Source organism: Nycticebus coucang, chromosome 21, assembly GCF_027406575.1.
Source record: "Nycticebus coucang isolate mNycCou1 chromosome 21, mNycCou1.pri, whole genome shotgun sequence".
Lineage (NCBI taxonomy): Eukaryota > Metazoa > Chordata > Mammalia > Primates > Lorisidae > Nycticebus > Nycticebus coucang.
In genome coordinates this window covers 2,750,712-2,767,807 of record NC_069800.1, presented here as the reverse complement: position 1 = coordinate 2,767,807, position 17,096 = coordinate 2,750,712, and the positions used below count along the sequence as shown (strand labels likewise).

The window sequence follows — 17,096 nt, the reverse complement described above, 5'->3', positions numbered from 1 at the left end:
CTACTTGGGAGGCTGAGGCAGGAGAATCACTTAAGCCCAAGAGTTGGAGGTTGCTGACACCACAGCATTCTACCGAGGGTGATATAGTGAGACTCTGTCTCAAAAAAAAAAGAAGAAGAAGAAAAAAAGAACATAGGATTCCTTAGAAGGCCAAAGCAGGAGGATTGTTTGAGGCCACGCATTCAAGACCAGCCTGAGAAACATAGGGAGATCCTGTATCTACAAAAAAAACCCAAAAAACAAAAAACAAAAAAAAAACAGAAAAATTATGCAGGTGTTGTGGCATATGCCTATAGTCCTATAGACCTAGTTGCTAAGGAGGCTGAAGCAGGAGGATTCCTTGAGCCGAGGAGTTGAAGGCTGCAGGGAGCTATGACTGTGCTACTGCACTCCAGCCTGGGCAACAGAGTTAGACTCTATCTCAAAGAAAAAAAAAAAAAAGGACATAGAAAAATGTTCACTATTTTTTAAGGGAAAAAAACCTAGCAAGTTAGAAAATGGTCTGTCATACCTATTTTAATGAGCTATTTGCAAGGATCAATTGAGACCAGGAATATAAAAGTGATTTCTTTCTACTTTATACACTTCTATATTTCTTGAATTTTTTTTAACCAAAGTCATATATTACTTTTATCATAAAAATCTAATAAGGAAATATTACCAAGTGATTTGTACACTGGAAAGAACTCTTTCTAGTTCACAAATAAGGAGGTATTCTTATCTGTATTCTTCGGAGATATTGGGAAATAGTTTTCACGTGCATGGTTAGGGAGAGTTATTCTGGTGGGCAGCAGACCCCTCTCACCACAGGAAGGGACGTGAAGTATAACCAGGGGGTTGTGGTGGGTGAAAGCCCCGAACCATGACCAGGTTTTCAAGTCTTGAGATCCATTTCTGTTTTTTAGATCAAAGAAGCTTAAAAAAATGTTTTCGGCCCAAGAACATGTCCTTTGGTTTCCCCTCCATTTTCAGAGGAATACAAGGATGGAATACAAGGATGAAAAATTGAACAGGTAGTTTGGAGCCATCTCGCAGAGGGTTAAAGAAGTTTGTAGGTTCCACAAGAGCTGGGACTGTTATTTTGTTTGTTTTTCATCATACCAGCAGAAGCCAGAAGAGCCCATAGGATATGATCAGTAAATATTTATTAAATAAACAGAAACCATTAATTTTGGAAAAGAGGTAAAAAGAGACTGGAGGTGTTAAGTCACTTGCTCAAGGACACATAGCCAGTGAGTGGAGCAGATGGTACTTGAGCTCGGTCTGCCTCGCTCCAGAATCTGTTATGGAAGCCTCTGCTTCACCCTGTATCTCCTGATGATACTCTGTTGATCCAGAAAGGTGCATGAAACATTGTGGGTTCCTCATAAATGTTCATTGATTGAAAGAATGAATGTTTTTTTTTTTTTTTTTCTTGTCCTCTGGCACAAGTTCAAAGCTTGACACATGGCAGGCACTCATTAAATGTTTGTTGAATGACTGTATGATTGAATAGGGCTGTGATAGGAGGAAAGGGTAGATAGCCGTCCTGTGTGCTTCAAACTCTGCTGTGACAGTCAGCAAAGCCATTGCCAAGAAATGCCACACTTCTCTCAGGATCACAGACAGCATGAGGTTACTGTCTCTCTCCAGGCTGTTTATTTTTAGGTGGAGAGATTGTCCTCTCAAGCAAGCTAGTTCTAGGTTCAACCCTTGCTTGTGCTAGTTATTTGCTGTGGCTTTAGGACAAGTCACTTAAGTTCTATGAATTGAGTTTACCCATATGAGGTGAGTAAAATGGTGGTAATTATTCCACCCTCCTTACAGGACTGCTGCGAGAAATCAATGAAATGATGTGTACAGAGAGCTTGCTACCATTCCTGGCACAAAGGAGGTGGTCAAAATGCTGCCAGCATTATTGCCCTGTGGCTTGAGAGCTGAAGATGGAGGGCACTGCCTCTGGTGGGGGGTGCCAGCCATCTGTCCACCCGAGCTGCTGATCATTTCCTGCATTTCTGCCCCCTTTTGGCCTTATTAAGCCAATTGATGGCTCTGTCTGGCTTCAGTTTGCCAGCCATGGCTCCCCATCCATCTTCCTTAGCACAAATTGAGGCTTAATTCTTCTCTGATTTTGCACATAGGTAAAAATTAACATGAGACAGGCAGGGAGACTAACTGCCCTATGGTCTGAATTTGCTTTTTGTTAAACAAACCAAAAAAAAAAAAAAAAAAAAAAAGTGAAGTTCTGAAGGGCCTTGGGGGAACAATATTGCCACAATGAAATCTCAGAATTTATGATCAGCTCTCATTTACTTTTTGAATTCCACTTGACTGTAAATGCCTGGAGAGCAGAATTTATGTTTTATTATTTCCAGTATTCTCTCTGTACATGGAGCATAGCCTGGCACATATTAGGTGCTCAATTAACATGCAAAACCTATACTCTCTCAACCACTATCAGGATTGTTGAAAATCTAAAAAGATTTTTGCTTTCTTGATAGCTGAAGATGGTTGAGGCTGGGCCCACTAGTGCAAGGACAGATTTCTGCAGCCTAGAGCTTCTTAAACTTTAATTTGCACATGAATCATCCAGGGGGCATGTTAAAATAAAAATCCTGACTGTGTGCATGGCTTATGCCTTGAATCCCGGCACTTTGGGAGACTGAGGCAGGAAGATTGCTTGAGGCTAGAGATTCCATACTAGCCTGGGCAGGATAGAAAGACCTTGTCTCTACAAAAAAAAATAAAATAAGAAAAATTAGTCAGGAGTGATGTTATGTTCCTATAATCCTAGCTACTTGAAAAGCTGAGGCAGGAGGTTTGCTTGAACCCAGGAGGTCACGGCTGCCAGATCTTGCCGTGCACTCCAGCCTTGGTGACAGAGCAAGACCCTGTCTCTAAAAATAAAATAAGATAAAATAAAATAAAGTATCCTAATTCAGTCAATCATTCATGGGGCCCAGGATTCTGCATTAATAATCTCATCAGTCTGAGGACCATACTGAGTAGTGAAGGGATAAGGGAAAGCGCTCAGGAGAAAAGGATGCTGTACGGAGTCCTGCCACTTTAACCAGGAGACTTCTCCCTGAACCTCATTCTCTTCAACTGTCGAGGGGCAACCCTTCCTCCCTGAGCTCAAGTGAAATAGCAGCTGCTGTTGTCTTAACTGATTTCCACAGACCTATTCTGACCGCCTCAACCCTCTGTTTTCCACATAGAAGCCAGAACAATCACTCCTCTGCTTACGTGTTTACAGATTCCTCCTTCCGGTTGCTCACATCCTCTTGGGATTTAGGAAGCAATACGGTTGTTGCCCACGGCTCCACCTCCTATCCTGCCATTTTTACCTACAGTTTCACCAGATTGGTACTTTCTTTTTTAACTTCCTCAAACTTACCTAATGCCTTCTCACCTCTGAACCTTTCCTAGTCTGGTTCTTCTGCCTGGACTAATCATTTCCATTCTGCATCTACAGTTCAGTCTGATGATCTCCAACTTAACTTCCAGATCGTGGTTTAAGAGTCTTCTCATTGGGTGACCCTTCCCTGACCCTTCACACATCACCTGGTGACCCTTCCCTGACCCTTCACACGTCACTGTCCTTGTCCCAGGTCGGGCCCCATCGCCATTTTCTCCCCGCATGCCTTTTCTCCATTGTAACGCCTCTCACAATTACACCCATGTCTCCTCTGTGCTTGCTTACTCTGCTGCATTCCGCCCTGTGAACGTCCGCCCCGGTACGTAGCACAGTCTGTTAGCATCACATCTGCCCCCTTGTTTAGTCATTTACACACACTATATCCTCATCTCGACCAGACACTCTGTGGGGGCAGGGTCCCTGCAGTAGCTGTAGAACCCAGGCAGTGTCTGGCAGCCAACAGTCACCCAGTGGATGTTTCTTGAATGATTACATAGATCCACATAGAAAAGTCTTTGAATGACAAAGAAGCAGCAACATATGCTTAAAATTCCTCTGCCTTGAAGTCTCAGATTCTATCTGCAAACCCAGAAGGCTTTTTCCTTATTAGAGAGCATCAGACTGCATTAGCAGGCTAACCGCAACAATTTCTGTCTGGTGATTTTGAGCAAGTGACTTCACCTTCACAAGCCTCATCTGTAAAATGGGGATAGTGGCTCCCATCACATAGGTTTTCTGTGAGAACCAAGTGCAGCTCCTAGTATGATGCTTGCCTCATATTGGCTGAGCTAAGAAAATGGCAGCAGTCACAGGCAAAGCACAAGAAACAAAAGAAAAAATAATTAATTTTATTAAAATTAAAACCTTTTAGCATCAAATGATGCTATCAAGAAGTTATGACACAGCCCACAGAATGGATCAAAATATTTGCAAATCAGATAGCAAATCATCCCTAATATGTAAAGAAGGTTTACCTCCCAACAACAAAAATAACCCAATTAAAAAAATGGGCTAAGGACTCAAATAGACGTTTCCACAAAGAAGACATCCAAATGGCCATCAAGCACATCAAAAGATGGTTGACATTAGTCATCAGAGAAAAACAAATCAAAACCAGGATGCACTACCTTCATACCCACTAGGATGGCTATAGTAAAAACAACATGGAAAATAACAAGTGTTGGCAAGGATGTGGAGAAATTGGTAGTCCTGTACATTGCCAGTGAGAAAATAAAATGGTGCAGGCCAGGCACAGGGACACACACCTGTAATCCTAACACTCTGGGAAGCTAAGACAAGAGGATTAACCCACGAGCTTGAGGTTGCAAGGAGCTACAATGACACCACTGCAGTCTGCCTGGGGTGACAAAGTGAGACTCTATCTCAGAAAAAGAAAAGAAAAGAAAAGAAAGGTGCAGTTGCTGTGGAAAACATTTTGATGGTTCCTCAAAAAGCTAAACACAGAATTACCAGATGACTCAGAAATTCCATATCCTTAAGAAAGATGAAATCTATATCCTCACAAATACGTGCGAATGTTCATAGCAGTTGTTCATAGTAGCTAACTAGTGGGAACAACTCAAATGTATCTATTAATGAATGAACAGAGAAAATGTGGCAAAGTAGGTTATTATTCAGCCATAAAAGGGACTGAAGCTCTGATACACGCCACAATGGGCATGAACCTTGAAAACACAAGGGTAAGTGAGAGAAACCAGACACAAAAGTCACATATTGTATGGCTCCTTTACACAAACGTTCCCAATAGGCTGATCCCTGGAGATGGAAAGCAGACTGGTGGCTGCCAAGGTTGGGGGTGGGGTTGGGGAGTGACTGCCAAGGGTCACAGAGTTTCTGTTTGGGATGCTAAAGGTATTTTACAGCAAGTAGCGGTGGTGGTCGCACAATATTGTCAACATGTGGAATGTCTTTAATGGTAAATTTCAAGTTATGTGTATTTTGCTTCAATAAAAAAATTTCAAGGGCAGCAGTCATCTGTATTGGGAGCCGTCTGTTCCCCTGGGCTGAGAGCCATTCCCTGAGGTCACTTCTGAGGTCCTGGGGGTTGGTCTTCCCCGTGAGTTTGGTCCATCTGAGGCTGGCATGTACCTGAGCAGATGGGCTCCGGGCTGCTCCAGTGGGGCTTGGGGCATTGATGCACGTCAGTGTCTGGCACCCTGGAGCTCATAGCCCAGGTGGCAGTGGAAGTGGGCCATGCCGCCCGAGTGTAGGTCCATCACCGTGACATCCCTGGAGTTGGGCCGCCGGGGGAAGTTGCAGCTCAGCATGAAGGCTGGGAAGAAATGCAAAGGCAGGCCACGTTATCCCTCTGAAGAGGAGGCCACGAACACGGCCTGCAGCCTGGGGCCAGATTGTGCTGAGGTGGAAAGATGAGGCCGCTGGGGACTGCAGAGCACCAGAGGATGGGATTTTTGATCACAGGGCGCTGAAGCTGCCAGGTGAGCACTTTCCTGGGGTTCAAAACTTCCCATCTTGACTAAATAGGGACAGTAGGTTTGGAGTGAAAAGTGAGTCCCCATGCCTCATTTGAGCCTCTCTCTACGGGGAGATAGAATGGCCTTATCTTTGGAAACATGAGAAGAAGGATCACTCAGAAAGGTTGGCCCACCCGCACCCACATCTTGGGTATTTGTTTTAAAATGCAGGCATTTGAGGTCGGGTGTGTTAGCTCAAACCTGTAATCCCAACACTTTGGGAGGCTGAAGTGGGAGGATTGCTTGAGGTCAGGAGTTTGAGACCAACCTGAGCAATACAGTGAGACTCCTGTCTCTACAAAAATAGAAAAATTAGCTGGACATGGTGGTACACACCAGTGCTTCCAGCTACTCAGGAGGCTGAGGCAAGAGGATCCCTTGAGTCCAAAATTTTGAGGTTGCAGAGCTATGGTGACACCACTGCACTCTAGCTTGGGTGACAGAGACTCTATCTCAAAAAAAAAAAAAAAAAAAAAGTAGGTATTTGGACCAGCCCTTGAGGAAAAATGCCCAAGGATGTGAAAACTTAAAACAACTGACCTAGTACATGGTGGGGGGAGGGGGAAGGGGAGAGCAGAGAGAGGGAAGGAGGGAAGGGGCTGGCAGTGGGACATGATTATAAGGGGGACCTTGCCTAACAAATGCCATCAGTGCAACCTGGTTCTTTGTACCCTCAATGAATCCCCAACAATAAAAAGAAAAAAACCCATCACTGGCGTGGGAGGTAAGTGCTTGGGCTTTGGAAGGAGACCAACAGGAGCTTATATTCCCTTTCTATCACTTGGAATCCATGTGACCTTGAAACAAGGACTCAGTGCCCTGAACGTCACTGTCTTTATCTTTCTGATGGAGCTGAGAATTTCCCCCACCTCACAGATGGTAGTGGGAACTGAAAGCCATAATGCCGAAAAAGTGCCTCCTTAGCACAACATCCAGCACATGACACTCACAGGACATGGGGGTGGGACAAGGGCGTGCAGTCCATGTCGAGCCCCTCAGTTTTCAAAACAGAACATCAGGTTTATCCTAGCTTCACCCTAGACCATGGTCTGAATTCTCCTACAGCCTAGAATATCTGATTAATTAGGAGGCATAAATTCAAGTTCATGGCTCAACAAGTTATTATTATGATTATTATTTCATCTTTAAATTTCCACCACCAGCAAAGAGCAACATTGAAAAGTTGTGGTAAAGAGAACACACCCACACGTAGTCATCTGCCTGTTTCAGAAACAGGTGAGAGAAAAGTAAAAAAATTTTTTTTTCCAGATGTTAATTTGATACAAATGTGAATGGTTCCCCGTATCCTGATGTAATTCCAGCCCTTTGGGAGGCTGAGCTGTGAGGATGGCTCACGACTCCACTTTCCATTCAGTTCTTTTGGTGGCTGGCAAGTCTAAGGGGAGCTCCTGATTGAGAGAAGGGAGACCTGAGATCTGCCCAGGAGCCAATGGGAGGGAGGGCGAGGAAGGGGAGGAAGGAAGGAAAGGGAAAAGGAAGGAAGAGAGGGACAGCAGCAGAGGAGGAAATAAAGGAAGAGGGAGGCAAAGAGAAGGAAGGAGAAAGGAAAAAAGAGAGAAGAATGAATAGAAGCAAAAGAGAGGAGACTGAGAAATAGACTACAAGGAGAGAGAGAAACATGTTGGAGGACGAAAAAAAGAGAAGGACCCTAGTGCTTCTGGCTCTTTTCCAGGAGTCTACAAACTCACTCAGGATCCACGTGCTCAATGTGGGGACTGTGAACTTGAATGGGGAAGAGTGGTTTTCTCATTTTCATTAATCTCTAAATGAATGACAGCACTTCCTTTAATTATGAATGTAGGCAAAAAACTGCAACATATTAGCAGAACCTGTGATTTTGTCATCAAGAGAAAATCCCAGATATTTTTCATATCAGAATGAATCTCTTGACATACTTCTTAAGCTCTTTAGTACTTTGAAATTACAGTAATTATCAGAACTGCTAAGAGATATTATTATTTAATGAATTAAAAAAGAAGCACATGGATTATTATATCCTGGATTAGAACAACATTTTGACAACTGTACTTCATTATGACCATCTTCTTTTTTTTTTTTTAATTCTTGAGAAACTTTACTAAGTAGAGAATGTTCTTTAGCTCCATCCAGGTAATACAAAAGGTGTAAAGTCTCCATCTTTTTTTATGGCTGAAAAGTATTCCATAGTATACATATACCACAGTTTATTAATCCATTGCTGGGTTAATGGGCACTTGGGTTGTTTTGTACATCTCTGCAATTGTGAATTAAACTACTATAAACATTCTAGTGCAAATGGCCTATGGTCAAATGATTTTCTTTCTGCTGAGCAGATACCTAATAATGGGATACTATCTTTGTCCTTTTTCTTTTTTTTTTTTTTGAGACAGTCTCACCATGTTGCTTTCGGTAACATGCCATGGCATCACAGCTCACAGCAACCTTAAACTTCTGGGCTCAAATGATTCTGTTACCTCAGCCTCCCAAGTAGCTGGGATTACAGGAACCCACCACAACACCTGGCCATGACCGTCTTCTTTTAAAAATTGCATGTATTTTATTTTATGCTTTTAAAAATCTTATTCTCAGTTTCTCTGAGAAACTATTTTTTTATTTTTGCTTCTAATAAAAAATCTTTTTGAAAAATTATAAAAAAATAAAAATAAAAAAATAAAAATCTTATTCTCAGAAGAGGTTCACCAACGGACCCCTTCTGAGAATAATAGGTTTTGCCAAACTGCCAGAGGGGTCCGTTGGACAAAAAGTTTGAGAATTGGCTACAGAGGGAAACTGAGGCACACACCTATATCTCATAAGCCTTGGCCCGACCCTACCCTGGTAGTGCAGCTGGAAGGTCCCAAGGCCGTCATCCTGGAAGGTCCAGAAGTAGACATAGATGGTGTTGGTGGGGATTCGGATTACCTGTCCCTCCACCAGGAGTGTCTGGTTAGCCAGGACCATCAGGGTGGGGCCGTCCACCCCGCGGATAGAGAGCAGTTCCCCCTCGGACGGGTTCACGCTCTTCACCTGGGGACACACAGGAGCACACAGGAGCTCTGAGTCACATGTGAGACAAGGCCTCCCAGGCTGCGAAGGTATCAATGCAGCACCTGCCAACTAGCCCCATGTCCATGTGCCCCAGCCCACAGGGGCCCTGGGAGCATCAAGGCTGCTGAGGGGCTTCATCGGTCTTGTACAAGTAATAAAGGCTGAGGGGACAGTGAAACCAAGCTGTGGGGCAGACTCATTGCAAGGGACCCGTGACTCTGAGACCCCCACAGCTGCCACTTATGAGAGAGGCCCTTGACAGCAGCTCTGGCTGGTGGTGGGATTGATTCTCCTGGAGCTGCTGAATGGAGGCAGGGGTTTGATCAACTTGTGCTTAAGGCCCAGTCTCCAGGGAGACAGGAGAAAGATTCCACCAGAACGTGAGCTCCATCCACAAGGGTAGGGATTTCTTCATGGTATTCTGTGCCCCTGGTGCCTGGCACATGGTAGGTGCTCAATCAATATTTATAATACATTCTCCCCTCCTGCATGAGCTGGGAGGTGGGGAGTGAGGGCTGCGCTTCTAAGGGCCCTCTCAGGCCCCTCTTTTACCCTCCCAAATGGTGGCTACAGCTCCAGAGCAATCCATTCTTTCTTCAGAGAACTGGCCACTTGCTTTGCCATTTCCATTTTCCAGGTTTGGACGAGAAAGAAAGGAGATGCTGTAGGTATACACCATGAGGTTGGATAAATGGACTGTGTGTGTGGTGGGGGGAACTTAGTTCCCAGTTCTCAGTTTGAAGATTTACGCTATGATGAGGGCTTGGAATTCTATCCCTTTTGCCCCTTGTCTCAGCAGGGCAAGCCTCACCCACAGCTCTTCCTCGTTTTCAAGCTATAAATCTTACTTCTGTTTCTCTTTGTTAAACTCCTCATTCGTCAAAACCCCATGAAAGCCGCCCTCCTCTGTGAGACCTTGCCTGACTTCCTAGGAGCTTGCCTATTTCTCCACTGTGATTCCACAACATCCTCTATAAACACCCGCTGGAATCCTTATCAAATAGTATCTTAGGTGTTTCTATATATCAGTCTGTGAACTCTGTTAGGGAAGGCATTGCATGGTTTTGCACAACACCACGTTGCACTGTGTGAATGAATTCTACTGTGTCTGATGAAGGGCTCCACGCAGTACTAGACATATAGTGGGTCTCTTCATTTATGGCGGGAGAAAGGGGTTTATTAAGCCCAGAAGCTGTTGGACTACAAATTTCCTCCCGTTTACTTTATTTCTGTGTATATTTATTAAGCACCTATAACGGACCAAACACCATGCAAAGCTCTGGGGACTGCAAAGAGCTTCTGAGGGGCTTAATCTGTCTTGTACAAGTAACAGAAAAGCTTTCCTAAACAATGTTCTGGTAAGGTCATACTGCCCCTTATTTTACAAGGGGGAAACTGAGGCTCAGCAAGTTGAAGTTCCTAGTCAAAGTCAAGCAATTGTAGCTGGAAGCGGTAGGACCTAAAACCTAGATGTATGGGCACTATGCCTCCCTGCTTTTTCTTTCTTCCTTTGTAGGCAAAATTTTAAGAATCAAATGAACCAAGTGGGGCTTGCTTGAGTGTGCAGGTTATATGTTTGAGAGAGAGAGAGAGAGGGCATCAAGGAACTTTCCTATTGGGTATAGTGCCTCACTATTCATCAACATGTCTCACCCATGTATTACAAGCTATTTCAGAGGGTCACTGAGTTGGGAACTCCTATTCACTCATCAAAACCCAGCCAAAACTGCCCTGGTTAAAGAAAAGAGAGCACCAAACTGGTTAGGATGGTTAACAGTAAGTCTGACTCAGACAATCCTCCATAGACTTCCTGTCAGGAGAGGCAACTGCTTCAGGCACCTCTCTGGGGTTACCTGGAGTTCCACTCCATAGCTGGTGTACACCGTCACGTTGTACGTGCACTCCAGGAAGTTGTTGAAGGGCAGCGGTGGGTAGTCACTGGAGTCAATGTACCCCTTGGGATCGGAGATACTCACACTGCAGAGAGCTGGAGGGAAGTGCTTTAATTAGGACTTGAGGAACAACTCAGACGGAAGCTCACAGAAGGGCTGGGGGGTGGGACGGGGCCTCTGTGGGGACTTGTATTTTCCGGTCCTTGCTTCTTCGGCTGTTGTTGATTCTTCAGCTCCAGAATGGACATGATAATAAAAATATCAATAATGGACAAAAGTGATCATCTACCATAATACCCCCTGCTAGGCCCCTTCTAGCTAGTCTGTAGGGAGATCCACTCATTGCACAGGATTAGTATTTCATTCCCATTTTAGGGGTAAGAACATAGATGCGCAGAGAGGGGTGTTGTCTGGGCCATGCCCACATAGTGAGCAGGATTTGGACCCATTGTGTTTGTCTAAAATCCATGTATGCTTGACAATTAGGGGTCCCTCTCTCATGTGTGAAGATGCATCCATGGAGGTGCATTTCATTAAGTCTACATTTCATTAAGAAATACACCTAAGGGTGAAAGCCAAAGCGCTCTGGAAAGGTCAGTGGCTCCCAAGCAGGCAAAAGAGTTTTGTTCCAAGATGAAGAGGTTTCAAGTCCCTCTTATTAGCTGTGTGCCCTCGGGCAGGTCGCTTGGGGTCTCATCTTTACAATGGGGATGTTAATTCTGAGCCCAGCCCGGAGGCCAAGCTGGTAACTTGGACTTCTCTCTGCCTTCTCTCTCTGTGTGTCAAAACCTGTTCTAAGCCCTGGGGGCGTAACTCAAAATAAGTCAGGAGAAGCCCTCCAGCAAAGAGCTTCCATTTTAGTGAACAGAAGATCCAAAACCATGTACATGAATAAGCAGACTTAAATGTAGCGTGCCTGCTATAGTTACACAATAGTCAGAGGAATGAAAAGCAGGGGAAGGAGTAGAAAACAGGGTGTGATGCTATTTTAGGTGATCACAGAAGGACTCTCTGAGCAGGTAACATTTGAAAAGGAACCTAAATAATGTGAAGACGTGAGCCAGGTAACATGCAGCAAGTGTAAAGGCCCTGTGGTTGAGGCATTGTCAAGGTTCCCAGGAATAGGAGAGTATAGGAGTACAGGTGAGTGCTTCAGGTATAATGTCTGGGAGGTAGCCAAGAGTCTTGGAGGCCATGGGAAATACTTGGGATTTTAAGTGTGATGGAAAGGCATTGGAGGGTGAGTGTGATCCGATTTATTTTTAAATAATTAATCAGACTGCTTTTTTAAGACTAGACTGCAGTATTGCCAGAGCAGAAGAAAGGGCACCAATTGGAAGCAGTTGCAGCTGTCCAGAGAGGGGTGACCCTGGCCTCTCCGGACAGCTGCAGGTGGCTGTGGAATTGCTGGGACGTGCTTGTATTGGAGTTGTGTTCTGATGGGACAACAAACAGGATATGCCGGCAGATAAAAAAATATACAAGGCCCAGTCTGTGTTAAATGTCCACTCCTTCCTTCTTGTTCTAAGGATGCATCAGTTTCTTCCTCAGAGCCTTCTAATGACCACGGGAAGAAAGCTCTTTATCCCTACAGTAAATATCCCCCGTCTGGGCTTTGCTGAATTCTTCAAGGTGTAATGATAACTTTCTGTCATTTATTGCGCTGTTTCCATGTGCTACCAAGCATAATAAATTATATACACACATCATATGTATATGCGTGTGTTATGTATGTATGTGTGTGTGTTTGTGTATTTAGAGGCATAGAATTTATCACAAAAGCTGAATGAGGTAGGTGTTACCATCATATCTGTTTTGGATAATAAAATAAGAAAAAAAAAATGTATGTTCAGGCCCAGAGAGGTTTGGTAACTTCCCACAATCACATTGGAATCCATCTGATACCAAAGCTCTTTCCACCTGGACAGACTGTCCCCCCCCCACCCCATGCTCCTATTTTCCTGACCTTAGATTGTTGACCTTCTGCCTCCAGAAGGAATTCTCTGGCTTCCTCCAGCTGTGTCATCTTGCTTCTAGAGCATCCGTATGTGTGAGTTGGAGGACAGGGTTGTTAACATTTCTATGTGCCCGCAGACCCACTGGCTGGTTCTCTACAGCTGTTCCAGGGCCCGTCTCTCTAACTTGAACTGTCCCTTTCAGGTGGCAGGGATGTCCTTCCTGCCAGCTCAGGTGTGAGGGTGGAGGGAGCAGAGGCCAGGATTCAGGGAGCATGTTTTGCATTAAGGGAGATAGAGGGTTAAATAGGCAAAGTGTATTCTGAGGTCCATTTGCCAAGTGTCTCATTTTTGCTGAAAATCAGTAGCTAAAAATCAACTAACAGAATTAGCTTATTCCCTGAAAACCACCAAAGTTTGAACTGGTTGTCTCTGCCACAAAATCGTAGGCAGAGACCTCCCAGCTGCCCATCCCCCACCCAAGGGAGGTTGTGTTGGGGCAGGAGTGGGGCCTGGGACTCCCCCTCTGGCAGCAAAGCCTGCTCCCTGCGCCACACCAGGACCCATCGTGGTGACTGAAGAAGCCAATCTGGGGGTATGCTCCCAATTCCTAATCAATATTGCACAGCCATGTGGGATGTGGGTGGGGGAGGTTTGCAAAAAGGTCTCCACCAGACAAACCCATCTGTAGAAGCTGTTGAAACTGTCCTCTGTGGGACAGGCTGCCATGCAGTTTACTAAGTGATTGTCAAAAGCAATGTTCAGCAGATTCAAGGGGATGAGAGGGAGTGCCACTACTCCCTTCGACCCTCCTATCCCCACTTCTCAACCTGCACACACTCTCAGCTGCACTAAAACTTCAGATAATATTTAGAACAAATCTCCAAATTGGCCATTCTCCTAATTGATCCTTCAGCGAGTCTCATCTAATTGTCTTCCCTCTGTCTTGGTGATCTGATTATTCAGCAAAGTTGTCATGCAGCAAATTGTTTTGTGGTTAATTGGTCTATTTCCAATAAAGTGTGATGTGTATTATAATAGGGGAAGTTCAGGGTGCTAAGGGAGCCTATAAGCCAAGGAAAACACCTTAGTAAAAACAGCTTCCTGTGGACAAAACATAGTTCCAAGCGTGTTACATGCGATCACACGCATGGGACATGGCAGGACCAGGATGTGACTCCAGGAATTGTGGCCCTGGGGAGTCCTTGGCTACTGTTGAACCAGGGGAATGGAAGATCTGTTTTGTAAGGGACACAAACATCATGTCATCCCCCATGTGGGTTACACTGTAGGCAGTGTGTCGTGGCAATTTCAAAGCACAATGAGAAATGCTTGGTGATTGTGGTTCAGCAGTAGTAGACACAAAGAAATCATGAAACAGGATTTTTAAGAGGAAGAAGGCCTTGAGTTTTTTTTTTTTTTTTTATTGTTGGGGATTCATTGAGGGTACAATAAGCCAGGTTACACTGATTGCAATTGTTAGGCAAAGTCCCTTTTGCAATCATGTCTTGCCCCCATGAAGTGTGACACACACCAAGGCCCCACCCCACTCCCTCCGTCCCTCTTTCTTCTTCCCCCCCATAACCTTAATTGTCATTAATTGTCCTCATATCAAAATTGAGTACATAGGATCCATGCTTCTCCATTCTTGTGATGCTTTACTAAGAATAATGTCTTCCACTTCCATCCAGGTTAATACGAAAGATGTAAAGTCTCCATTTTTTTTAATGGCTGAATAGTATTCCATGCTATACATATACCACAGCTTGTTAAACCATTCCTGGGTTGGTGGGCATTTAGGCTGTTTCCATATTTTGGCGATTGTAAATTGAGCTGCAATGAACAGTCTAGTACAAGTGTCCTTATGATAAAAGGATTTTTTTCCATCTGTGTAGATGCCCAGTAATGGGATTGCAGGATCAAATGGGAGGTCTAGTTTGAGTTCTTTGAGATTTCTCCATACTTCCTTCCAGAAAGGCTGCACTAGTTTGCCTTGGAAACTAGTTTGTACTAGTTTCCCACCAGCAGTGTAAAAGTGTTCCCTTCTCTCCACATCCACGCCAGCATCTGCAGTTTTGAGATTTTGTGATGTGGGCCATTCTCACTGGGGTTCGATGATATCTCAGGGTTGTTTTGATTTGCACTTCTCTAATATACAGAGATGATGAACATTTTTTCATGTGTTTGTTAGCCATTCATCGGTCATCTTCAGAGAAAGATCTATTCATGTCTCTTGCCCATTGATATATGGGATTGTTGGCTTTTTTCATGTGCATTAATTTGAGTTCTCTATAGATCCTAGTTATCAAGCTTTTGTCTGATTCAAAATATGCAAATATCCTTTCCCATTGTGTAGGTTGTCTCTTTGCTTTGGTTATCATCTGTACAGAAGCTTTTCAGTTTAATGAAGTCCCATTTGTTTATTTTTGTTGTTGTTGCAATTGCCATGGGAGTCTTCTTCATGAAGTCTTTCCCCAGGCCAATATCTTCCAGTGTTTTTCCTATGCTTTCTTGGAGGATTTTCATTGTTTCATGCCTTAAGTTTAAGTCCTTTATCCATCTTGAATCAATTTCTGTGAGTGGGGAAAGGTGTGGGTCCAGTTTCAGTCTTTTACATGTAGACATCCAGTTCTCCCGACACCATTTATTGAATATGGAGTCTTTCCCCCAAGGTATGTTCTTGTTTGGTTTATCGAAGTTTAGGTGGTTGTAAGATGTTAGTTTCATTTCTTGGTTTTCAATTTGATTCCAAGTGTCTATGTCTCTGTTTTTGTGCCAGTACCATGCTGTCTTGAGCGCTATGGCTTTGTAGTACAGACTAAAATCTGGTATGCTGATGCCCCCAGCTTTATTTTTATTACTAAGAACTGCCATAGCTATACGGGTTTTTTTCCAGTTCCATACAAAACGCAGAATCATTTTTTCCAAATCCTGAAAGTACGATGTTGGTATTTTGATAGGAATGACATTGAATAGGTAGATTGCTTTGGGAAGTATAGACATTTTAACAATGTTGATTCTTCCCATCCATGAGCATGGTATATTCTTCTATTTGTTAATATCCTCTGCTAATTCCTTTCTGAGGATTTCATAGTTTTCTTTATAGAGGTCCTTCACCTCCTTCATTAGGTTTATTTCTAAGTATTTCATTTTCTTTGAAACTATGGTGGAGGGAGTTGTGTCCTTAATTAGCGTCTCATTTTGACTGTTAATGGTGTATACAAAGGCTACTGACTTGTGGACATTGATTTTATATCCTGAAACATTACTGTATTTTTTGATGACTTCTAGGAGTCTTGTGGTTGAGTCTTTGGGGTTCTCTAAGTATAAGATCATGTCATCAGCAAAGAGGGAGAGTTTGACCTCCTCTGCTCCCATTTGGATTCCCTTTATTTCCTTGTCTTGCCTAATTGTATTGGCTAGAACTTCCAACACTATGTTGAATAGTAAAGGTGACAGAGGACAACCTTGTCTGGTTCCAGTTCTAAGAAGAAAAGCTTTCAGTTTTACTCCATTCAGTAAAATATTGGCTGTGGGTTTGTCATAGATAGCTTCAATCAGTTTTAGAAATGTGCCACCTATGCCTATACTCTTCAGTGTTCTAATTAGAAAAGGATGCTGGATTTTATCAAATGCTTTTTCTGCATCTATTGGGGGATCATGTGATCTTTATTTTTGCCTCTGTTAATATGGTGGATAACGTTTATGGACTTGCGTATGTTAAACCAGCCTTGCAACCCTGGGATGAAGCCTACTTGATCATGATGAATGAATTTTTTGATGATAAGCTATAATCTATTGGCTAGGATTTTGTTGAGAATTTTTGCATCTATATTCATGAGTGAGATTGGTCTGAAATTCTCCTTTTTGTTTGGGTCTTTTCCTGGTTTTGGTATCAGGTTGATGTTAGCTTCATAGAATGTGTTGGGGAAGATTCCTTCTTCCTCAATTTTTGGAATAATTTCTGCAGTACTAATAATTCTAATAATAATTCTAATAATTCCTTCAAGGAATAAGCTCTTCCTTGAAGGCTTGATAGAATTCTGGAGTGAAGCCATCTGGACCAGGGCATTTTTTGCTTGGAAGATTTTTTATTGTTTCTTTGATCTCAGTGCTTGAAATTGGTCTCTTTAGGAGCTCTATTTCTTCCTGGCTGAGTCTAGGGAGAGGGTGTGATTCCAAATATTTATCCATTTTCTTCACATTGTCAAATTTCTGGGCATAGAGTTTCTGGTAGTATTCAGAGATGATCTCTTGTATCTCTGTGGGATCAGTTGTTATTTCCCCTTTATCATTTCTGATTGAGGTT

General features: G+C 43.5%; 1 pseudogene; it reads right to left on the bottom strand.

The window, feature by feature from the left end:
• The window catches only part of LOC128574181 (seizure 6-like protein), a 77,512-nt pseudogene extending 64,654 nt beyond the window's left edge, over nt 1–12,858 (bottom strand).
• Nucleotides 12,859–17,096: the final 4,238 nt, after the last annotated feature.